General features: G+C 53.6%; 1 long non-coding RNA gene across 1 annotated transcript in view; it reads right to left on the bottom strand.

Moving 5' to 3' along the window:
* Window positions 1-24,297, bottom strand: part of LOC107498228 — a 166,049-nt gene that overhangs the window by 12,833 nt on the left and 128,919 nt on the right. Inside the window, exon 5 of the long non-coding RNA XR_001593978.2 lies at window positions 4,074-4,251. This is a non-coding gene — a long non-coding RNA (uncharacterized LOC107498228). The remainder of the gene's footprint in view (window positions 1-4,073; window positions 4,252-24,297) is intronic.

Genomic DNA, 24,297 nt, shown 5'->3' on the forward strand with positions numbered 1-24,297 from the left:
TTCGGTTAGGGGGGTGTAGGATGCATTAATTATGACTAATTAGAAAGATAAGTGGAGAAAAGAAATAGCATAATGAAGCAAAACAAAATTACAAGGCGGGAGATGGCCGCGGCGCGCAGCGACCATGACCGTTTGGGGAAGCGGGTGTGCGGACATGTATGTGAGCGCACACGCACACGCACACGCCTGCGTCAGCTGCGGGGGCCGCTCGGAGCTGGCTCCTCGTGTACCACGTCAGGAAGTCAGGAGACAAGATCTGAAGTGACGCATTGAGACATCGAGGCACACGGTCGCTTTATAGAAATATGCGGGTTGTTCCCGCAGAAAAAAACAGCTCCGAGGGCTGGACGCGGTCCCCTCTCTCGGGTGGGGGCGGGGTGAAAGAGGTGGACCTCGGGCCCCTGGTTCTGCTGCGCAGTTCACGGGACGACCGGACGATAAACGCCACGTGCCCGGACACCTTCACGGGACCTGACGACAAACGCCACGTGCCCGGACACCTTCGCGGGACATGCGTTTACCATTTGAGCCTCTGTGCTGGCCACTGACATTCACAGTCCCTACGGAAGTTAGCAGTTCTGATTTTTCTGGATTAACGGGTAGCTCAAGGATGCTTTGGGGAGAGGGATAAGAAATGGCGGGAGGGCGGGGCACGGCCCCCAAAGCGGAGCCTCTGGCAGCCCTAGAGGGCGCTGACATTTACCAATCCGGGTGCGGCTGGTGCAGGCCGGGGAGACGCAGTGCGGGCCACCGACAGGTCCGCACGAGCTTCAAGACCTTCAGAGCTAAAGCAGGCAGGTGAGCGAGTGAGGGGGGCAGGCTCGAGGCACCGGCCTGGCCCGTCCTTCCAGGCTGAAACCAGAGCCTGGAACCAGAGCAGTGGAACCAGAGCAGTGGGACCCCGTGAGGCCATAAAGCGAGGGGGGCGCGAGGTTAGCTGCCGCAGGAGGAGGACGCGCAGCCCTGAGGACGCGGGGCGGGGGACGGGGGAGGGGGGCGGTGGGACAGGGAGGACGGGGGGGGGGGAGGGGGGAGGACAGGGCGGAGGGACGGGGGGGAACGGGGAGGGACAGGGGGGGACCGGGGAGGGACGGGGGGCACGGGGCAGGGGGCCAGGGGTACAGGAGGGGACAGGGTGGGGCGACGGGGGGGGGGCGGGCAGGCGAGGACCGCGGCTGCCTCTCCCTCCTCCGCGACCCGGCCCACGGCGAGCCCGCTCCGGACCGGTCAGTGTACGTGGCGCGATCGCGCGTCGCCGCCCCTTCCCTGTCCACACTGCTGTCCCCAGGCCAGAGGTCAGAGACGGAACGGACGCCTGCTGTGAGACAAGTCGGGGGAGCCCCGGCGTGCGCCCCCGCGTGCGCCCCGACGCGCCGCGCCTCCTGCAGCCCCCGCCCGAGGGGCCCGGCCCCCCACCCCGCCCCTGGTGTCCCCGAGGTCGCCAGCTTCCCGGGCGCCGCCGGGCCGTGCGCGGGTTCGTCCTCGCGCCTGGCAAGCTCGGGGGGCCCCCACGGCGAGCACGAGGGGCCCCCACAGGGAGCACGAGGGGCCCCCACGGCGAGCACGAGGGGCCCCCACGGCAGCAGGCAGGGCGGCCGCCCCCGCGGGGACGGCGAGGAAGGAGGCGGGGCGGCAGCGCGAGCAGCGTCGCGGGCGGATTCGGGAGCAGACGGCGCCGTGGAGGCCGCAACGCGCGTCGTCCCGCAGCCTTGGGGCGCTGCCGCCACCGAGCCGGCCTCCTGGCTTTCACACCCCGGCCATGTCCCCACACGGAGTCCGGCCTCGCGATGCATCGCTAGAAATAAAGCATCTCAGGAGAGAGAATATCGCCCCTCTTACTGTCAAAGAGAACGCGATTCCCGCCTTGCCGGACCGCTCCCTCCGGCTCTCCTCCGGCCTCTGCTCTGATGGTGACCTGCTGTGTGGCCAATGGCCTAAGGAGGGGCGAGAAACGGAGTGTGGCCGCTGGGAAACAGGCCGCCGGTCTAGTACCCCGGAGGGACCCGAAGCTCACCGATGGCCAGGCGAGGGAGCCTGGACTCAGGTCCTCCCTCCCTCCAGCCTTCAGAAGAGGTAGGCTGTGTGCGGTCCCCGTGGCGACCCTGTGTGCAGCCTCGTGAGAGGGGACGCTGAGGCGAAGGACCCGGCAGAGCCAGGTCTGGGTCCGCAGAAACTGATCAGTGCACGCTGTTTTAAGTCGCTACTATGTTTCGGGTTAATTTTTTACACATCAATACATAAGTAATGCACTTGTATATAAAATGTATCGCTTTCTCTTTCTTTGTTTTTAAAAACCATTCAGATGATCTTTGTCTTTTAATCGAAGTATTTAGTACCTTTTGCTTTAATGTATTGACTTTTATATTTGAGGTTAAATCAACCATTCGGTCGGCTCTTTCTATGTGACCTACTTGTTCTCTCCGTCTTTTCCTCTTTCTTGCCTTCTTCGGTTTGATGGGGAATTTTTCTCATTCCAACTCCTGCTTCTCTTTAACAATTTGGACCTGCGAAAAATCACACCGTACTGTCCCACTCGTCAACGTATGGCGTTGACCATGCGCGTCCCTCTTAAGAAGGAACGGAGGCACAGCATGTACACCTGCATCAGAGTTCAGGTGCACGTCCCGTATCTGTGTAATCGTATTTCCGGGATCTACTGTCGTCTTTCATTCTCATTCATTACTTCCTGTTTTATGGCGTGGCTGCTCACTTTTGTCTTGATCATAATTGTTAAGATTATTTCCAGGAATAATTTGAGGTATGGTAAAATGGAATATTTCTTTAGAGAAGATTCTCCTTTTCTTTTCCCTGGTTTTGAGGAAAACATTCGAAGGTCATTTTGATTCTAAATTCAAGATCTGAGGTTCTCTGGAAAACCCAGGAAATGCAGACCCCGGCTGGAATCCACATGAGGGTTGATCAACTTCAGATTTATATTTAATTTCAGATTTATGTTGAAGCCTCTTCAAATGCCAGCATAAAGCGCGGGTGGGCGTCAGGTAGGCACTTGACTTTTATTTAATTTTTCCATCCCACAATCTCTTTTGCAGATGTTTCTTTTTGATCAGTAAATACCTTCAAGGAAAATCACATTTGAGTGTAAAATTTACCTCTTCAAGGTATCATTTTCTCTTAGATTTCAGTCCAATTATCTCTTAGTATGCCCCTAATTCTTTGGTATTTTCAGAATTTTCTCACATTTAATCCGACATTTTTGCTATTGTTGTTTTCTGTAAGAATATTTGTTTTCATTTCCTCACCAGCCATTTCTAGAACTGAAAATCTCTAAATCAATTATTTTTATAGAAATCCTTTTTTATAAGAAGTCAAATAGATTGATTTCCATGTATCTTATGTTTTTGTCACTATTATGATTAGTGTATTTTTTACATCATATTTGCTTTTGCTGGCAAAAAAATGTTCCTTCCTTTTTAAAATGATACATACTAACATATCTAGTAACTTGGCTAAACAATCGTTAATTCTTATAGTTTATAGATTTTCATGAATTTTCTGAGTAGACAATTGTATCTGCAACAACAAAATAAAAATTTTGCTAAGATATTGTCAGTTCTTTTATATTTTATTTTACTTTTTGTTCTTGTTATTGAAGCTCATTTTCAAGTCCCTGAAGACAACGTTGAGGAATAAGAGTTGATAGTTATGACAATTTATATCTTTTTCTAAATTTAATGTTAACTATTCCACAATTCACCATTAAGTATAATGTTCACAGTAGATTTTTCACAGATGTTTCTTTGTGATAAAGAACTTTGCATTTTACTTCAAATTTCTTAATAGTTTAGAAAACTCAAGAATGCTTACTGAATTTCTAGACTCATTTCTGCATTTATTCAAAGGGCATATTTTCTTTTAAACCATTTATGTCATGTCGTGCTAGTGGATATTTCGATGCTGAACCATCAATGCGTCATTCGGCTACACCTCATCTAATCACTGTTGTAAACGGTCAGATTGAATTTAATGAAGCTTTATTTAGAATTTTTATACCACTCTCTATAGGTGAAATTAGTGACTCATTTCTCGTGAAAATAAACGAACAAAAAACTAACCTAATCTAATCAATTCACGGACAGAGGCGAGAACTTCTCCGTTTCCCTGTTTTTCTCGTCGTGTTAGGAGTGTGGGCGGAAGGTGTCTTTGTGTCTTCGCTGAGAAACCCTTACGTCACCAGACAGCTCCATGGGGAAGAGTCAAACAGGATCCTGTCTGCGAACCAGGACCACTTCCCTTCAAAAAAAAAAATGAGATTTATATTACACATATAATCTGTCTTTGAAAATTCCGACATCTTTATAATGATGAGCCTTTTTGTGCAAATACGTGCTGCGCATTTCCATTTGTTATATCCTTGCATGTTTCTGTCTTACGAGTATTTTTAAATTTTCTCGTAGGTCACATATATCTTAAATTTATTCTTAAGAATTTTGTTTCACTGTTGTTTTCTTTTACTATATATGTATTTTGTTTCTTCATGTAGATATATGAAAGCTGTAGATTTTATTATTTTAATAAACCCCCTTTTATTATACATTTTATATATTTATTATGTATTTTATATACTCCTTTTATTAACTAATATAAGCATACCATCCACAAATCATTACAGTGCCTGTTTCGAAGTTTGAACCAACATCTTCCTTCACAAGCGGCCATTGGGATATCGTTTTAATCTGGTAGAATTGTGTGTTTAACTTTGGCGGTTTCCGGGGACCACGTCTCAGCTCCCATGAGCCTCTAGCCCGTCGTCCCCCCCACACATCTGGGGACTTGCTGGCGTCATAATCGAATGAGCCAACTCCCTATCATAAATCTCTTTCCACTGTATAAATATATACATCCCATTGGTCCCGTGTCTCTGGAGAACTCCGACTAAGACAGAGTTAATTCGGTTGTAAGCATCGCGGTTCGAGGGAAATTTCTCCTGTGCGTCTAAGAGGACACGTGGGAGCGGAGTACGATGCATGGGAACCGCGTCGCTGAGAGTGTAAAATTCAGGCGATGAGTTTCTCAACGGGTCCCGTGCGGGGCACGGCTCTGTGATCCAGGCGGTCGGGGGCGAGGCCGGAGCATCGGCCTCTCCTGCCGGCCCCTGTGCTCTCCTGCTCCTCCGTGCCCGGGTCGAGCAGGGAGCACCTGGCGGCCCTCTCAAGGCCAGGGATGGGGATGAGGGTGAAGGGTGCGCCCCCCTCCGCACGGGGTGGGGGGGTTGGGGGGGGGGGGGGGGCGGGGCCGGACCGCCCGAGGCTTCGCCGTCCCGCACCTCCTCCAGCCCCGCCGCGCCCAGAGCCGCGCCCTCTCTTCTATGCGTCACCCCGAACGCCGCCCCAGGATGGCTCCGCTCCTGCACCCCACATGCGAACGCGTGCCCCCGGCGCCCGCGGTGTGGAGGCGTCTCCGCCGCTGCCGCCCCATCCGTGCGAGCCGGGCCGCGGTCTGTTCCCTGATTCCTCAACACGCCTGGCCCTCCGCCGACTCCTTTCCTTATGTTTAAGCAAAGTGATAATGTTTGCCAATCCAACGGCGCTCGAGGGAAAAGACGTAGTAACAATGTCCATTTCACTTTCTCGGTCCAGAGGCCCAGGCCGTTCTCAAAGGCTTTGCACGGAATTCTTAAATACCACGCCGCATCAGCCAAGGTCACGTTGCCGAACTGAAAATCGCACGCAGTTGGCCACTGTCTTCCGTGGCCCACAAGGGTGCACGGTACCGCGCAACGGCGGAGGGTTTTAAAATCGTTCGCACCGAAATGTAACGTGCATTTAGAAAAGCTGTACAAAGCCAGCGGGGCTCATCTCAACGCGCTTCACAAACGGAACGCGTCCCTGTAACCAGCACCGCGTGGAGGAATCGAGCCTCGCCGGCCCTGGGGACACCGGCCCCCGGGGACGCTGGCCCCGACTCGCGCGTCCCCCGCTCACTCTGTCCTCCCAGGATCACCCCATCTCTGGTTCTCTCCCCGCAGATTATGCATCAGTGAAAATGGGGCCACACAGGGTGCGCTTTTTTGGTGTGGCTGGCTCCTTTTGCCTGGCACTATGTTTATAAGACACGCCCACGTGTCGTGTAAATTTGTTCATTCTCATTCCTGTGTAGTATTTCCTGTACAAATAAACTGCGGTTTATCTGTTCTAGTCTTTCTTTAATGGCTGATTGAAATATAAATCAGATGCTGCATGATTTACCCATTTAAAATGCACGATTCGGTATTTTTTAGTATATTCGCAGGGTCGTGCAACCATCACCATAATCTTGGTTTAATTTTTGTTGACTCTTATATCATGAGGATATAGAATTGTTTTCACTTATCTTGGTTTCCTAGCATGAAATAGTGAAAACAACTTAAGATTTTTTTTTAAAAAAAAAGTCAATTCGACCTTGATTTAAATTCTGGCTCTGTCACACATTTATTTGTTCATGACCTTGTGCTAAGTCACCCCTCACCTGCAAGCCTCAGTTTGTGCACCAACAGAGCACACGGAACAAATGCCCACGGACTGTGGTTAGGGTGCAGCAGAAGCGCACAGTAGGACTGTGTTTAGGGCTCGATGGGAGCGCACAGTAGGCCCGTGGCACAGAGAGCACTCAGCGAGGGGAAGGTTCTCAGTGCCGTTGGCCCCCCACGCCTCTGGGGACCGAGTTTTCCTTCCCTTGACCCCTCGGGGTTACTAACCCACGCTGTGATCGTCACCTTCAGACTCAGCCGTCTACCTGGCATATTTACGATCCCGCTGAATTTCAACTCGTGAAGCTCTCATGAGGCGCGTCAGCCCGGGACGGCATTGAGGCCTTGTGCTCGGATGGCCCGGTGCCAAGGCAAATGTTTAGACTTGGCTGAGGGCTTGGCGTTCAGTTAGTTACTCCGTGCTTTAAAGAAAATGCACACCGGGGAGCTTTTGTCCAGAAAGCGGGGCTGGCCGCTCAGCTGGCCCTTCACAGCCACACAGGTGCACTGCACCCCCGTGGTGGGCGGCGAACATGCAACACCCCCCCCCCCCCACCAGAGTCCCGAAGCTGCCCGGTTTGTCGTGGCCACCGCCCACAGACCTGGCGGTGGGCGTGGCCCGGAGGTAAACGGCCTTGACACTCACTCTGGCCACTGCCACGCTCAGGGCCACCTGTGGGTCTCACAATCTGCCTCCGCTTTCCCACAGCATCCTAGCCAGAGAGTTCCTGTTCCTGGAAGAAAAAAGATGCCTTTGCTCTCTTTGCTCCAACGCTCAGTACCTGCTCCGGGTCGGCGCCTGAAGGCACTCACCTGTGCTCGCCTACCTCTGAACGTGGGCGCGGGGCCAGCTGCTCCGTCAGAAGCCTTCGTTAATTCTGGGTCTCTCGCCTATTTCCAAGCATCCATAAATACACCAGTTCCGCGCAATGGGGGAGAAACGAACATTCATTAGGCACCTGCTTCAAGCCAGGTGCTTTCACACGCAGGACCTCGTGTGATCCTCAAAGCCAGCGTGCGACAAAGGTGTTAATATCTTCGTTTGTCTGATGAAGATGGTCAGGCGACACAGCAGAGGTGAGGTGCCTTCCGAGCCCAGCTCCGCGATGTCTCCCTTCGCCACGCTGCCCCTGATTCTGGAAAGCGCAGCAGGCGGGCAGGTGAGGCCCGGGTTCCAGCCCCGGTGCAGACGCCGCCGGACAGAGACGCCCTTCCGTCTCCACGTCGCCGGCTCTTTATAAACGCGGGGCGCGGACCAGCTGCCTCCGAGGGCCCTTCTGGCTTTAACACGAACATGGGCTGGCACCCCAACGCCAGAGCGGCGATGCGGGGAGCGGGCGTCCTTTGCTCCCGTCAGCCGGTCCCCGCCGGAGGCAACTCGGTGTGTGTGCTGGAGGACCGTCAGCCGTGGTCTGGGTGGGTCCCCGCCGGGGCCCCACGCCTGGGTGAAGGCTGAGGCGCGGTGGGCGCCTTTACCCTGAGGCGGACGGTCTTTAGTGAAGGCGATCTGTGCCGCGGGGGGAGGCGATGCGCGGACGTCTCCGGTAGCACCGAGGGCAGAGCCCGCCACGTGCCGGGCTCCGGCGTACCCTCTGTGCCCACCTGCTTGGCCTTCACGGCGGCCCTGGGAGAGAAATGCAGCTGGGCCCCCCGTTCTGCGCACACGCAGGGGCGAAAATCCACGGCGTTTGCACACACAGCTAGTCAGGGAGGAGCTGGCATCCGAACCCCACCGGGCGTTCTCGGCCGTGACGTCCGGCGGTGCGTCGACAGGCGCGGGTAGCCGGGACCTCCTCGTTCAGGAATCTGCACTGTATTTTGAAAGAGGCTCTTGAGCCGCCGGTCTCGGCTGGCCGCTCTGCCCGTGTCATTGCATTGAATCCTCACAGCGGCACTTCGGGTGGGTCTCGCCGTGAGTGAACCGCAGCTGAGAAGCTGGGAGAGACCTGCTCAAAGGCGGGCGGCTCTCCGATCCCCTCCTGTCCTCCTGGCCCTGGGCCCTGTGCCGCTCCGGCCACCAGGCCGCCTGAAGAGTCTCTGCGTGGCCCCCTCTCCCGCCTGTACCTCCTGGTCCTCAGAGGAGTCAGGAGCAGAACGGACTGGCCACGAGGCAGCCTCCCCGAGGCATTCTTACTTGGGATCATACTTCAGTTACATAATGAGAATCAAACCTTCAAAGCATAGCACAGCATTTATAACTGTGTTTTAATTATTTCTTTACCGATGTGCTCCTCCATCAATCTGTGGGGAGCCCGAGCGCAGGAAACACACCTTTCGTCTCTGCTTCCCCGATCCCAGCTCAGGTCACTGCACCAGGCAGGTGGTCACATTCCCCCTCCTCCTCCTGCTTTGCGAGCAGGTGCTTGCGACGCCCCAGGTTAAATGCGAGAAGGCAAAACGGAAGCCGTGCCCAGTGCCAGATGGGAGCCGCAGGCCTGATGCTCGTCTCCCAGACACGCCGACCGAGCTGATCGCGTTTGCCCAAAGGCTCCTGGGAGATCCCTGCAGCCCGAGGACCGGTATAATCAGCTGTTTTAAAATGTGTTAAGGTACCAGAGACGTGGTTTAAGTTTCAGAACATACATTCAAACAGCACGGTGGCATGGAATGTATTTATGAAATCTTACTAATTAAACAAAATCGACAACTAGCACAATTGCAGCTTATAGTTTCAAGGGTAGAGAGAGAGAGAGAGAGAGAGAGAGAGGGAGAGAGAGAGAGAGAGAGAGAGAGAGGAGTCTCGGTGTGGCTGGGCGCCCTCGCCAGGCGGTGGATCCAGTGCACGCCTGGTGTTTAAGCTTTTTGCTTCTTCACTCGTTGCCTCATTCCACGTAACCACATGTGTCCCGAACCTCTACTTACTTACTAAAATGCATGACAATCTGTTCGAAGAGACACAAACTAATCCCATCTGAAAATTAGGCAATGGACCAATTTGTTTCAACCTCGCGGAGTAACCAATTAATCTTCCGGGCTGTTGGAACCCCTTGAAATAACATCCCAAGTGTGAGCAGAAATTATTCACCTTCTCCTTAAATCATCGAGAAGTCAACAACGACAACGACAACAACACAAACCTGGAAACGCCAACCGCGGGAGCCGACGCCGAGCCCGCACGCCGCGCGCAGAGCCGAGAAGGCGCGAGGCGCTGCGGTACCTGGTGGGGCCAGGTGCGCAGGTGCGCAGGTGCGCGGAACAGCCCGCGGCCCTCGCGCGCCTGCGGGCTCCGGCCCAGGCCCTGCGTCGGCGGGGACTGTGGGCCCCACAGATGAGGACGCTCCCGCTTTTAGTCGAACGTGCAGCAGAGATGAGTTTGGGGGTGGGATTCCAAAGACCCTCCGGAAAGGGCAGTTCAATTAGAAATGTTTTTCCCCCATAAATATGGAAACCCAGCACATCAGGAAAGAGGAAGCTTAAGGGTGTGCGTGTGAGTGTGTAAGAGTGTGTGTGAGTGTGAGTGTGTGTGAGAGTGTGTGTGTGTTCCCCAGAACTAGCACAAGACGGAAGGACGGGGGGTTGGCAGTGCCGCCCCCAATTCAGAGGTGCCCAGGTGTCGGCCCGCGGGTCCCTAACCAACGGGCTGCCTCGCCATCGTCTGGGTCCCATTCCAACCTGTAGAATTAGCCCAAGGACAGATTTGCGGATCGGTGTTTCTGATAAGCTACCCAGGTTAGCAGCTCTTTATTTAAATCATATAAGAGCACGACACGGATACGTCAGCGAATGCGTCCGGGCCGCCCGTCCCGAGAGCGACGTGCTGTGATCCCACCCACGGGTCCCCCGCTCCCGCCCTCGGGAGCCGCCTGCCAGCGCCCCTGGCCTTAGCTCCTGCCGCAGGTCCCCCTCTGAAACCCTTTTGTTTAGGAAAGCTCACTCTCTCCTCCCTTGGCAGGCTGCCTTCTCTGCCGTCATAATTCTTGCTCTCAAACAAAGCTAAGCTTTTCTAAGACTCGGGAAATCCATCCTGATCACAGTGTCCCCCTCGAGGGTTCCCTGGCCGGCTGAGGCCACCTCCTGTCTGCTGGGCTGAGCGGAGGCGGCGCCGTCTCATACCTCACGCCATGCGAAGTGGTCAGTGGGATAATTTTCTGGGCATTAATCCGCCCGGTTTATTTCATCTGTCGAAAAATGTCAAGAGCGTGCTTACTAAGATCCGGAGCAGGACCTGGCAATTTTTTTTCTGTAAAGGTCTGAGAGTAAATATTTTGTTTGTCACCTGGTCTCTGTCAAGACTTCTCATCTCTGCTGTTGACAAGCAGCCATGGATGACTCAGTGCCAATAAACTTTTATTTGCAAAATCAGGCAACACACTGGATTTGGCCTGCAGACCAGAGTTTGCTGACCTTTAGCCTAGGAAATCCAAAGATCTAGCAAACAAAATAATTGATCCGTAAGCATCTCGCAGTCTGGTTGAAGCGGACAGAAGCGGATGCCTGCCTTGTGGGCGCTGTTTGGTTTCCTGGTAACGAAGTTCTGTAGATGGGTGACTTAAAACCGCAGGAATTTATTCTCTCACCGTTCTGGGGTCCAGAAGTCCAGAATCGAGGTACCCTCGGCGCCCTGCTCCCCCGAAGGCCCTGGGAGGCGACCTTCCTTGCCTCGTCCAGCTCCGGTTGGCTTGCGATCCTCGGCCTTCCTTGGCTTGTGGACGCCTCACTCCAACCCCAGCCCCTGCCCTCACACGGTGTTTTCCACGTGCGTCTCTGGCTTCCCCTCCTCTTGAAAGGATTCCAATCGTTGGATTTAGGGCCCAACTTATTCCAGTAAAACCTCATTTTAACTGATTATATTTATGAAACTCTATTTCCAAATAATGTCACACTCATAGATGCCGAGAGTTTGGATTTGAACTTATCTTTCGGGGACACAGTTCGGCTCAGGACAGGGCCCATGACTCTCCTTTCGCTGTTACAGCCCGTTATGCACACATGGCCAGGGGACACTCAGACGCCTAGCGCGTTTCATCTTCCCGTCTCTCCCACTCGAACCGGGCTCGGGAACGGACGGCATGGCGGAAAACCGAACAAAGGGTTGGCTCCAAGTCCTTACCAGAGACAGACGAGTGACTTTCGATCCTGGTTACCTCAGTAAGCGGTGGCCAAGTACAGCATCCATACGGAGGAATCAGTAAGCGGAGTGGGAGGTGTACCAGGACCTGAGAAATGCCCATGAGACCCGCAGGTAAGGAGCGGGCCAGACGCGAGACGCGGACCACCTGCTGCTGGCTTGCCGATGCTCTTTGCAGCGCTGCCTCGCTACACCTGTCTGGCACCGGCGTGGTGCTCACCGCAGAGGGGCTGCTCGATACTCGCTCACGGCCCCAGGGAGACACCTGATCACCAGCCCCCTCTGAAGGAAGTGAGAACTAGATCGGAGATGGAGGTGGGTCAAGCAAGCACCCGACGCTGTTCGTCTTGATCTGAGGTGTCATGACGGACTTTGATACGGAGCTTGAGGAAAGAACAGACTGGAGACATACGTTAAGATGCAAGTCCTTGAAAATTTCTCTGGAGAGGGATAGAATTTCTTATCTGGTCAAGTTAAGAAAATTGTTAAAACTAAGAATTTTTTTTTTTTTAAGAGGAAAAAGGAGTCCTCCTTAGTTTGGGACAATTCCTCTGATTTTGGACACGGTTTTGGAGACCTGCATACCGTGCAAGGAGGGTGAGCATGGCAGGCAATTGTTCAGGGCCCCGCAGCATTCTTATGGATCAGAAGCGAACACAATATGTTTGATCAGTGACCGAGTTTTCCACCACTTATAAACATGTCTGAATGTGATTCCGTGTAGATTTTGCGCAGCAGCGCGAGCCTTCCTTACGATACATTCCTGGGATAGAATGGCTGATTCGAACGGCATGAACATTTAAAAGTAATTATAATAGATATCGTCTGTTTCCACTCCAAAGATTTTTAACAATTTATACTCCGACGACAGTGTATGAGGATCTCTATTTCGTTGATTCCTCACCCAGATCATTTATAATCAGCCTTCCTAAAATTTTGCTAATTTGAATTTCTTAAATGAATACTGAGGAAAGTCCTTTTTCGCTTGCTTTTTCATCACTGACGCTTTCGATTCTAACTACTGCATCTTTATACTTTGCCTGTTTTCAGTGGGTTGCTTCGTTATTTAACTTCTCTGATTTGTGCTGGTTCTTCAGCTAGAAGGGAAGCGCTATCCTCACGTAAATACGTCTCCCTTTTGTCTTGAGACCAACTTTGTTTTACACATTTTCGCCATTTGGGTTTTGCAAATTAAATTTGCATGTGGTCAGATGTCTCATTCTTTCCCTCCATGGCTTCCCAGTTCTGTATCATACTTAGAAAGACTTTACCACTCTTAATAACCAGCGATTTTTTTTTCACTTGTGTTTTACTGTAGTTTTTGACCCATTCATCATCGTTTATTCTGACGTTAAGGACTGGGGTGGCGACCCAACTTTCCTGACAATGTTTCCGCGATCATAAAATGATTATTTACGAACCCAGAATGCACGGCGCTGTATCGGTCGCGGTTCCTTGCAGGCATGTTGCAAGGAGCTGGCGGAGGCAGTTTGGGGACTGCCCAGGCGAGGCCAGTGTCCTGGGGCAGGCCACGAGGAGGGACAGGCTGGGACTCCGGGGCCTGGCTGAAACTGGTCCCCAGTCAGGTCGTCTTCTTCAGGGGAGACTCTGCTCTGCTCTTGAAGACTTTCGGCCGGTTAGATCAGACCCACGCGGCACACGTAGGCCAGCCTCCCTCAACGCCGGGGCTGTGGGCTGTGATCGCATCTACGGGGTCCCTTACGGTGACACCGGGCTGACTGTTTGATGAAACGACAGAGCTGCACCTCAGCAAGCCAACGCGTAAAACCGACCGCCCACTTCCCTAGGCCGTCTTCTTGATGAACAACTATTTGTTATTATTTAATATCTTTGAACCGATACTTAAGAATATTCTGGTTTTTACATCTTCATGCTGGCTTCATTAAAAAAGACAGAATTTTCATGGAAATGAAATCACCTCTCAGGTTAATTTTAAAAGTCTGGTTAGACATGGAAGAATAATGTAAAGAAGTATTAATTCTGATGAAAGAGTATGCGCTGTAAGATCTAAAGAAACTCTCTGGCGGCCTGGGACCGAGGGAGAGGACCCAGGAGAGAAAACGCTCGGAAGGGCCGGAAGCCTTGCCGGGGAGAGCACGGCGCAGCCACCGCACACGGGGAGGTCAGGGTCGGGCAGGTGGGGCTGGTGCGCAGGCCCAGCAGGCAGCAGGTGGCTCTGGGGTGCAGGTGGCCAACAGGTGTAACAGACGCAAGGGCAGGGGCATGTAGTGGGAACTGAGGACAGAAGGCTCTCGGAGGCGAGGGGGCAGGGAGGGCCACACTGGGCGAGGGCAGCCACGGCCCCGGGAGGGGCCCCGGCCCCCAGGGGACGGCTTGCTGCTGGGGAGGAGCTCGGGCCGCAGGTGATGGCTCGCAGGCTGGGGAGGAGCTCCCCGAGGCGTCCAGGCAGCCGGTCTGCAGAGCGGGAGGGTCACGCAGGCTCTGGTCTCCATGTCACAAGGTCGCTGCCACACCAAGGCCATGAGGAGGCCGAGGGATGGGGGCTGGAGGCCAGGCAGGCTCTCGGGGGGCCTCAAGCCCACTCCGGAGCCTGCGGGAGGCCTTCTCTCCCCTCAGCGCCCCTGCAGCACCCCCTGCTGAGGGAGCTGCCGGTGGAGCTGGCTCAGAGACAGGAACTCCCACGTGCGGGACGCAGCAGGCACCGGAGGGGCCAGCCTGGGTCCCATGCGCGACACACCGTTGACGGCCGAGGCCCGGCTCTGAAGGGGCTTCGTTCATCTTCCCCATAACCGTAGTTCTGTTTCCATTTCCTTTCTCTTCTTGAAGTAATTTCGCGATAAATTGGAAAATGATTAATTTCACATGATCTTTAAGTTTCTTAAGTCTATAATTATTCTTCTATTAAACGCAATTTCCAATTAATCAGTTCCATTAATAAGTACTGCACAGTATCATTTTATAATTAGTTTTTGCTCACGCTACCCTTTCATAAAGCACGCTTCCTCAGGAGCCACCAGCTGGCCGGTCCCCCGCCCGGCGCTGTGGCCACCCCGACGCCTCCCTGTCTCCGCACCTGCTCCGCGGTCCGGACTCTGCCCACCCGAGTCAGGGCCACGTGGCCTTCCCCCCTTGACCCCGCCTCAGCCTCAGCCTCGGCTCTCACTTATTTTATATATATATATGTCATATGACACATGTAAACGTTCCTTTGTATTTTCGATCCAAGCCGCCCCCGTTACCAGGACGCGTGCTAGAAAATGCGGGGCCTCCGCCGCGGTTGCCGGCTGCGGACGCAGCGCCTGGACCATGCTGTCCGCTTCTGCGCTCGGACGACGGTCCCCTCCTCGGCCCCGCCGGGAGGACGGGGTCCGCAGGGGCCACGCGGCAGCGCCCCGGCGCTCAGTCACCCGGGGAGGTGCGTGAAGGGTCACGGGCGCAGGGGCGCTACGTGGGAAACGGCCCTGATCGTAGCGCTGTCCGCGGGCGAGGCGCCCGGGGGTGGGGGGCCCGGGGCTGGGGGGCCCGGGGCTGGGGGGCCCGGGGCTGGGGGTCCCGGGGCTGGGGGGCCCGGGGTTGGGGGACCCGGGGCTGGGGGTCCCGGGGCTGGGGGGCTGCGGCGCCGGTCCCCATGACAAGCCAGTGGGCGCTGTTGGCCCAGCGGCGCGTTTAGCGCCGCCCCCCCCCGCCCCTCGCCCCTCCCCCACCCCCCCACCCCCCCGCAGACCCCTTTCCGTGCTGTTGAATGAAGCAAAACAACCCGGAGCCCGGGTCAGACCGAGCAGCGCCCCGCGCGTTGCGGGGGCGCCGTGTCCCTCTCCCGGTCAGCCCGGCCCTCCCGGCCCGCGACGTGCGGGACAGCAGCGCCCGCGCCCCGTGGCGCGTTCAGGACGTAGAAGGCGAGTCAGAGGGGCCGAGGGCAATTCCAGACGCCCCGCCCCGCAGCCACCCAGGGCTTCGGCCCTCGCGGCTTTGGAAGGTGCTCTCGCTTCACCGTCCAAAACGCTTGGAAAAAAAAAAAAAGAGGCCTAAAATTGACATGTGGCTTGGGTTTTTCCCGGGGAGGCTCCTCTGTAAAAACTTACATATGTTCCGTTTTATTGTTTTACTTGCAAGAAAAGGGAATTTGAACCTTTGGAATTATTGCAGTTTTACATAAAAATAACCCAGCTCAGGGAACTAATTCCACACACATATTAAACGGATTCACTCACCGAAACGTCCTGACCAATAAGATTCCGTAGTGGCCCCGAGAAGAACTGACCGTTCCCACTGCAATGTCCCTCTCGTCGGACTGTTTCTGTTCTCTTCCAAGCAGAATACTTCTGCCGAAAACATCAGTAACATTCCCCAAGCCTGGCTGTATATGTGTCCACCGTTTTAGAACCACCGTATGGATGTGAAATTCGTCAGCAACAACAAAACCGCCTGTTGCATAAAACAGGATCTTTGCGGGGCGGCCAGTCGCAGGTGGCCCCGGAATACTCCACCCCGTGCTCTCACGGGGGTTAAACACCCGGCGACGAGCACTACGAAGGACGGCAGTGGCTCTGGCCGGAGGGAGGGGCACTGTGGTCGACAGGCCCAGTGGGAGTGAGGGCTGGACGTGGAGGGGTGATGGGAGGAAATGGCGCTGGGGACAGTGGGCCGCCGGCTCCATCCGCCCCGTGGTCAAGCGGGGCCGCTCGTGTCTGCTCGTTCCCTAACACGGACAGTGCTGAGCGCGACGGGCGCGCGCCCTCCCCGTCCCCATCCCCCGCCCCCGGCCCCTGACTCTAGCTCGTGACGTCTCTGTTGTTATTGACGTCTGTGCCGTTGAACACGCTTATACTTTGCCGCTCGATTTTTCAGCTATAACTGATACACTCCGAGGTGTCCAAACACTCGCTCTGTCTCAGCTCTCTGTCCCTCTTCCCCTCGCTTTTTGTCAGTCGTGCCATTTCGTGATTGCTGAGGCACGGGACCCTTACGTGTCGTGTGCCCCGTCACACTCACGGGCCTCTTCATTGTACACCCTCAGTTAAATGTGCTCAGTGTTCGCCGCCCGCCCCACAGGTTCCCCAGCCACTTGGTGGAAGTCGTAGTAATGTCCCCGGGAGGGTCCTTAGCAACACTGTGACGATGTTGCCCGTGTTCTTACTCTTCACGAAGCGCGTCTGCAGTTTTTATTTGACAGCTTGGCTAGGTATAAAATCATTGGCCCACATTCCCTTAGGACTCTCGTGGCTGTTGCTTAACTTCCCTCTGGTGTTGAAAGGTTTTTTTGGGGGGCGGGGAGAGAAGTGAATTTGAGAACAACTATTATTCTTTGTATCCTATTAGTGATGCTTTGCCTGGCTACCCTCAGGATTCTATTTTTTTAATTTTTTTGAAACTTCATTGGTGTATGACCATTTCAAGTCAATTTTCACAGTAGAATCTTTCACTAAGTAGATGCGAGTCTTTTTTTTTTTTTTTTTTTTTCCATTTCAGAAAAGAACTTCTCTTTCCTTCCACACATCAGAGTTCCTGCATGGTATTGTTTGGTTTGTTTGTTTGTTTTTTGGACAGTATTTACATGTATTTTAGAAATCTGTGGATTATATATGTAATCGAATTCCACTAAAGATGAAGATTGTACATTTTTTACATTCTCTTTGTTGCTTTTGTATAGTTTCCAAGAGGAGAAAGTGAAGAATGCTGACTTATAGCTACATTCACCCAATAAGCTTTTAAGGCATTTTGACAAAGAATTTTTTTCACTCTTCTTGTCTGTTGTATACTGTTTCATAGGTTTAAAAATTGGAATTCCTCTTGTCTAGAGAAAAATCTTAAACTTTTTGACCATGTATCTAGATAGGTAGGATAAGAGTATAAGTACATCATACCCTAAGATTCATATAAATGCAAATACACGTACACATCTATGACAAACAAATAACAACAACACGATCATTCTTACCGTTCCCAACTATACTGACGTTTTTAAAATTCTTTTCTAATGGCCCATTAAATTCAAAATATGACCTACTAGTGGCTCACTGCCCTCTCTTTGAAAAGCTCTCATCTAGAATATTCATTCACTCTGCATCTAATATCATCACTTGTCTTCTGTGGCCGCACACTCTGCCGGGTGTGTTAATACAACTATGTACAAGTCATTCATTCATTTAAAAATTATTTCTAGCTTCATAAAAGTTTACAGGAAGTCAACTAAATGGAAAGTGATAAAGCAAAGTTTGACTTAAAGGCAACTGTAAAGAGGATAATTACCCCATAACTGCCTTACATCTCTATTGTCTAATGGCTAAAAATAATTTGAAATTTATTTTTTGAAACATCTGTACCAGATAGGCAGAAATCACACTGTTTTTCTAGTTAGAATTTTTTAAGGGTCAGGGACTTTGTGACTCATTCGAGATCGCACAGTCGGCAGTCACAAAACTAGACCAGGATTTTTGTGCTTCGATTCTTACTCATTGAACCTCATTATCACATTACAAAGAATCAGTTAAAATTCTCAGCTGTCAAAGAAGAGTAAACAAAGATAAAATGTTGTTTGAAATATTGAAATATCAGCACTGCATAAAAATAGTAGTTTAACATTAGTTTCAGGGAACATAACTTAAAATATTTGAGTCGTTAAAATAACAGTAACACACACACGTCACACACACACATACATCGCGCACATGCGCGCATCTCGGGGGGCTACTCAGAAGGGGGATCTTGTTAGTGACTGTTCTCTCGAGGATTACTACCAGCTGATAACAAATGTGTTCAAGATTTTTTGAGAAAATTGACTAAATGATACAGGAAATAGACTTGTTTGTATGGAGGGCAGCTTGAGAGGCTGGGGAGAGTTGTGGACTGTTGCTAACGTTTGGAATTTGATGTCAGCGAGAGGCATGGGCCCGAGCTGCCCTTCCACGTTCAAATCTCCTGGGACTGGAACGTCATGGATGAGCATCATCTTAAGGGTGACCAGACTCAGAGGAAGGTGACCTCAGAGCTCCAAGGAAGACAGACCTAGTCGAAAGACAAGAGATGACCCACATATCTGGGTGGAAGTTTGTTTGTAAAGGAGGCATTTGGTAGAACGGGGTCAGGCTGGCAGATCCAAGACCCCTCCATGAAAAACAGAGGAGGAAGAGCGATGGAGCAAGCGTCCTCTGAGGGCTAAGCCTCCCTCAGACCCACTGCTGCCGACGGGGCCCTCGCCCGACCTGCCTGCAGCGAGGCCCCCGGGCTCCAGCCCAGCTGGTCTGCAGCCCGCTCCTGGGGCAGGTCCGCACCGTGTGCCGACCGCACGTGGCGTGGCCTGGCCCCCGGGCTCCAGCCCAGCTGGTCTGCAGCCCGCTCCTGGGGCAGGTCCGCACCGTGTGCCGACCGCACGTGGCGTGGCCTCTGTCCTGCTTTTGCCAAAGGCCAGTGTCAACTCCCACCAACCAGACTCTCTTGAAAACTTGTCAGTGACAGTCCAAGTCAGAGCAGATGCCAGACACATCTGGGACCTGAGCCGAAGGAGATTATGAATAAAAAAGCGTGGCCACGCTCCCTGGGGGACGGCGGCACCATGAAATGGGGAACCCCGTGCGGGCAGCTCCCCGGGCACCTTCTACAAGTGCGGGTGCCTCTCCTCAGCAGAACGCGGACTTGGCTTTCTCTATCAAGGGGGAGGCTCGTGTGGAGCACGCAGGATGCCGGTCGAGACCATCAAATTGTCCCGGTCAGAGAAACGAGTTTACCCTGCATGAGACGACCAGCCCGGGGGCCCAGGGCCCCTCCAGCCTGCTGCCCCAGCCCTCGCGCCTCTCCCCGAGAGCACAGTCTTCTGAAATTCAAGCTCGTGAGTCCCCGATCAAGGTCTAACGGACAAAACTGACCTGAAAGGCCCACCTGCCACACCAATTCGTACCTGTATTTTAAGCCGAAGGAATATATGTCTATTAGTGGAACTAAATCTACCCAGTGAGGTGAAGGGAGGGGTCCCAAAGACCTAAAAATCGTCCGACAAACAGTTGCCCGGCACGATTCAAAGACCCGTCCGACTGGAAAGACGCAGGCCGCAAATGCGGACTGAAATCCGCGTGAGCGGCTGGTCCGGGGCTGCAGGTGCCCGGGAGGCGGGGCTCCGGCCGCGCGAAGGAAGCGCCCCCGAGGCCGAGCGGAGCTCCGTGTGCGCCCGCGGCCCTCCTGATGACAGAGGCCCTGGACGGGCATCCTTGCCCTCTCTGAGGGACGGCTACACAGAAGGGCTGTTTGAGTTTGGTGGATTTGAGAGGAGACGTCTCAGATTAGAGAAGACAGTGCGAGGCGCTCCTTAAACGGGGTTCCTTCGCCGTGGGGCGTGCTCTGGGAAGGGCACGGGATGGTCAGGGGGGCTGGTCGTTCGGGAGCCAGAACACGGGCAGGTGGCATGTCCGCGGGTCGTGCCGAGCAGACCTGCTGAGCAGCGTCAGCCGCCAAAAAAGGCGAGGTGGGCACGTTTCGTTGGGATAAAGGCGCTTCTGGCAGACTCAGACCCCGTTGTGGTGATCGCCGTGACCACTGAGGCCCCGTGTGACACGAACGAAGGAGTGTCCGAACAATCAGACACATCTCAACTCAGGGATGTGTTTGTCGTGTGTGGCAAGGAGCCCGGGGGCCGAACGGTAAGTGTGTCTGCACCTCACACAGACCTCCCGAGAGTGAGCAGGGGTGGGTGCTGCTTCTGCCCAAAACGAATGCAAAAGGGACAGAAGAACGGTGTCCCGGGCCCGGGAGATCCCGAGGCCCAAGTCCCGCCTGAGCGGCCACCAGGTGACGGCGAGCGGGAGAAGGACAGACGCGGACGGATTGGGGCACGGCGGAAGGGGAGGCGGCGTCCTCCGTCGGCGACAAGCATCGCCGAGCCTGCAAATACCAGAAGCAAGAGAAATGCAGAGGCTTTGGATAATCGGAGAAATATGCATGTCGCCATCACAATTTTTTTGAAAAATAATTTTAGAAGCCACTCGAGGAAAAGGACTTTTCTGAGTCGTGATTTGCCAGCTCTAAACCCTACCCCCCAGCACAGGAAACAGGCAGCGTAAGGTCCCCACTAAACGTATTAATAGATTGTTTTTCTTGGTCGAGTTGAAGTTCATAGTCTCAACCCAGGTGTCTAGATGGGTGAGCAATACGCTATTTTGCAGAAACAAGAAGATAAATATTTCCTTTAGCTCCTTCCCCAGATAATACAGAGTCTGCTAGTCTGTGGCTGGAAAGGGCCCCCTGGGTCTAGTTCGCTGCCTCCCCACTAAATATCCGGGGACCAGCGGCCTCAGTGGCCTGCAACGTGACTCTCATCGCAGATGGAATGAAGTAGGGTGCTCTCTAGGTGGGTCCAGAAATCTTCACTGAAGTTAGCCAGAATCTCCGGGCGACCTTTTATGTGGGGCTTTAGCAATTTTGTGTCAGTCTGGGAAATATTATTATACAAGGAAATTGGTATTTAGATTAAAAACTGCTCTGATATATACGAACATGGCAATTATTTATATTTTCTACATTTTGTGGGTGAAAACTACCAGCCGCTAACTCTCCCGGAACACCTCCGTGATAACCCGCCGACGAGGCAAAGCCGTGCCTTCCGCGGCGGGGAGAAGCCGCTACCCCATCACGGGGGTGTCTGCAGAAGCAAAGCCCTTGCCTGGGGTGCGCTTCCTGTTTTAAGGTGGGTCTTCCAGGGTTAACAGGGTGAGCGCACGAGGACCCGGTAAAGTTCATGCACCCTAATTTCAGACTGGTGGGCAGAGCGAGAGTCTTAAAGAGTAAATGACTGTTTGATGAGACGTGTTCAGGAATCTATTGCGCCAGAACGAGATAATGAGGACTTGGTCGAATAGTCTGCCCTTCAGCTCCACGGGGTTTAGGGAACTTCCTGACACAAAACGCAAGTTATTTGCAATCGCATCCTCCCTGGCATGGGAGGTTCCATCCATGCGGAGTCAGGCGCTGACGTGGACAGCGAGCTGTGCGTCGTGGAAGCGTCGCGTGCTCGAGGCTGACGCACTGTGTCACCTGCATTCCGCTGACTCTCTGGCCCGTGCCCCATGTCATCTCAGCGGAGGACCGCCCGGACTTCCAGCGGGGACCGAGCAGAGAGCCACGCAGAGACGAGCGGCCCTCGCGCGGCGCTCTGGGATGGTGGGAGAGGAAATCGAGCCGCCTGGCGCCTCGGGTGCCCGCGGGGAAAGTGGAAGGATGTTTCCTTTCTGAGACGCGCCCCCGGCAGAGGGTGGTCTTAGTCTCGCTACGCGGAGTGGCGTCAAACCGCAGGGTAGACGCCGCCGTTGTTGTGCGACGTCGTCACCCAGATCCGATGTGCTTTACCGATACCTGTGAGCTTGGGCGCACGATGCAGCTGAGCTGAAATCGCGAAAGCCGAGGGCGGCGAGCGATCAGCTTAACTCACAGCAGCCTTTGCGGGCAAACTTCAGGAACGTCCGATCCTGACCCATTTCACTGACATGCAGCATCGACACCAAAGGGCCACTAATTCCCAAAGTCCCGGTCTACACTGCCACGTGTTTTGATCAGAACAAAAAAATAAAAACAAAACAAAACAAAACAAACAAACAAACAAACAAACAAACAAATAAATAAATAAATAAAAATAAAATCAGAACGTGATCTTGAATGTATCCATGGAGGGGGCAATAGGATTTCCCTCTGTCCCAGAGGCCTTCTGACCTAAGTGGGAAGAACGGCACCCGGACTGACAGTTAAGATAAACAGAATAATGAAGGCGAGAACGAAAATGCAGGGCCCAGTTTGCGAGAACCGCGCTTCCCAAGTTTTCATGTTACAAGACATAGAAAATAGCAATATCTGTGAAATGTACCGGCCCAAGCAAGGGTTGGGCCCAGGAATTCCCTCCTTGAGGACAGAAAGGGGTCAGCAAAGCCGCCTCTCCCCGTGAACCAGGCTGAGAAACCGTTCTAGAAGGAATCGCTGTTCTGTGGGCCTGTCCCCCGACTCATCTCAAGGAGAGAAGGAGATGGACCCTCGCCAAGCTTGAGAGCATTTGCTGAGCCCGCTGTCAGGCGAAGCCGTGGGAGGCCCCTGAGGACGTGGTTCCTGCAGACAGGCCTCTCACTTCCTGCCGGCTGTCTGGTACTTCCTCCCACCACAGCGAGGTCAGAGGTCAAGGCCAGTGCGGGAGGGGGCTCCGGGAACAAACAAAGAGTCGGCCTCGCTCTTACGTCTAAAGCAGCAAAGAGAAATCTCCTCGGGCAGCTGTAATTCCTTGGGCGTTCGCTGCCCAAGCCTCAGCCGGTCTCGGAATTTGCCCTCGTCTGGTGCCGGACCGCACGCACACTGCAGAGCCCCGCAGGACCAAGGCTAGAGCCCCGCGTCCCTGTCCCCTCGCCAGGCTGTGGCCCTGCCGAGCGCACGCACGGCAGTCGGGGTGGGCGGTGCAGAGGGTGGCCCGACGCCCACGTAACCACGTCACCACAGCTGGCTCCAGCAAGGGGACCCGGCGTGGTTACCAATAACCGGCTCCTTCAAACTGCGAGCCCGTAGGATGCCACCGTCAGCGACAATTGTCACCGGGTTATCATAGCTCAGAGAACATAATTGCTGTTCATTATGCCCATCGAGCAGACGGATTTTTCTGGCGAACGAGGAATGGCATATAGTCCCTGGCCTTGATTATACATATAATGCTTTTTTCTTTTTAATTACAATGGTCTTCTTTGAGCCACAAGTGGCACTTCTGTTATTATCCCGCAGGAGGGCCCTCTGAGTCACCCTGCAGCACGAGGGCTCGCACTGGGCTCGGGCTTCCTTGTGTGGGGAACATTCGCGCCTTCAGCCTCCCTCTCCAGTCGCCAGACAACCAGGTTCTGCGCAAGGCCGGTGGAGTTTGTCAAACCAGGACAGTGGGAATTGAATTACATGACAGCAAGTGTTTGGGAAACGATAAATAAAAGTCAAACTCGGGTGTTCCAAGTCTGTTTCCTTCAAAGCAACTGGACATAGCGACGAAAGTCCCTCTCTCTCTCCCCCTCCTGCCCTCCCACCTCTCACACACACACACACACACACACACACACACGCGCGCGCGCGCGACATAGAACACACTTAATGAGGAACAACATCAAAATGGCTTGAAAGCCGTACACTATTTTCTGCACCGCATTTTGAAGCTCCAAGTCCTTGCACTTGTCCTCACATACACTTTCAGGAAGTGCATTTTGTGACCCACACACATTGCCATCTCTAATTCCCAACATCCTGAATGCCTTGTTGGTCACGTGACGATCCACATGTGTCTAAACTCAGCAAGTTGTGCACTTAAAGCGGACGAGTTTCATTGCATGTGAATTACGCTTGTGTAAAGTTTGTTAGAAACAATCCTCAGTTATGATCACACAGCCAAAGTGCTCAATTCCCTTTGAAGATCTAAAAGTCACGTTTGTGCCAGTCAAGATGCCCGCGGGAAGGAGAGGTCTCCTCACACTGGGTACCTGCAGCACAGCTGAATAAAGGGACGGTTTATAAAGAAGCCGGTGAGGCACAGGGTAATCGTGGGCGTGGTTCACCTTCCCAAGCCTGCGAGCATCCCGGAGAGGGCAGGGGAGAGGTCGGGGGCACAAGGAGAGCCACCAGATGGCAGCTATGGCCTTAGCGGAGCCAGGGGCGTGGCCGACCCCTGGGCCCAGCAGAAAAAGGACAAAGGCAAGAAGTGCCTGGCCGGCTCCCCGAGCTCTCCCCCGCCTCGTGCTGGAGCCCCTCAACACCCGCTCAACCCGGAGCCAGGCGGGTCAGTGTCCTG

This window comes from Rousettus aegyptiacus, unplaced genomic scaffold (genome assembly GCF_014176215.1).
Source record: "Rousettus aegyptiacus isolate mRouAeg1 unplaced genomic scaffold, mRouAeg1.p scaffold_m13_p_7, whole genome shotgun sequence".
NCBI lineage: Eukaryota > Metazoa > Chordata > Mammalia > Chiroptera > Pteropodidae > Rousettus > Rousettus aegyptiacus.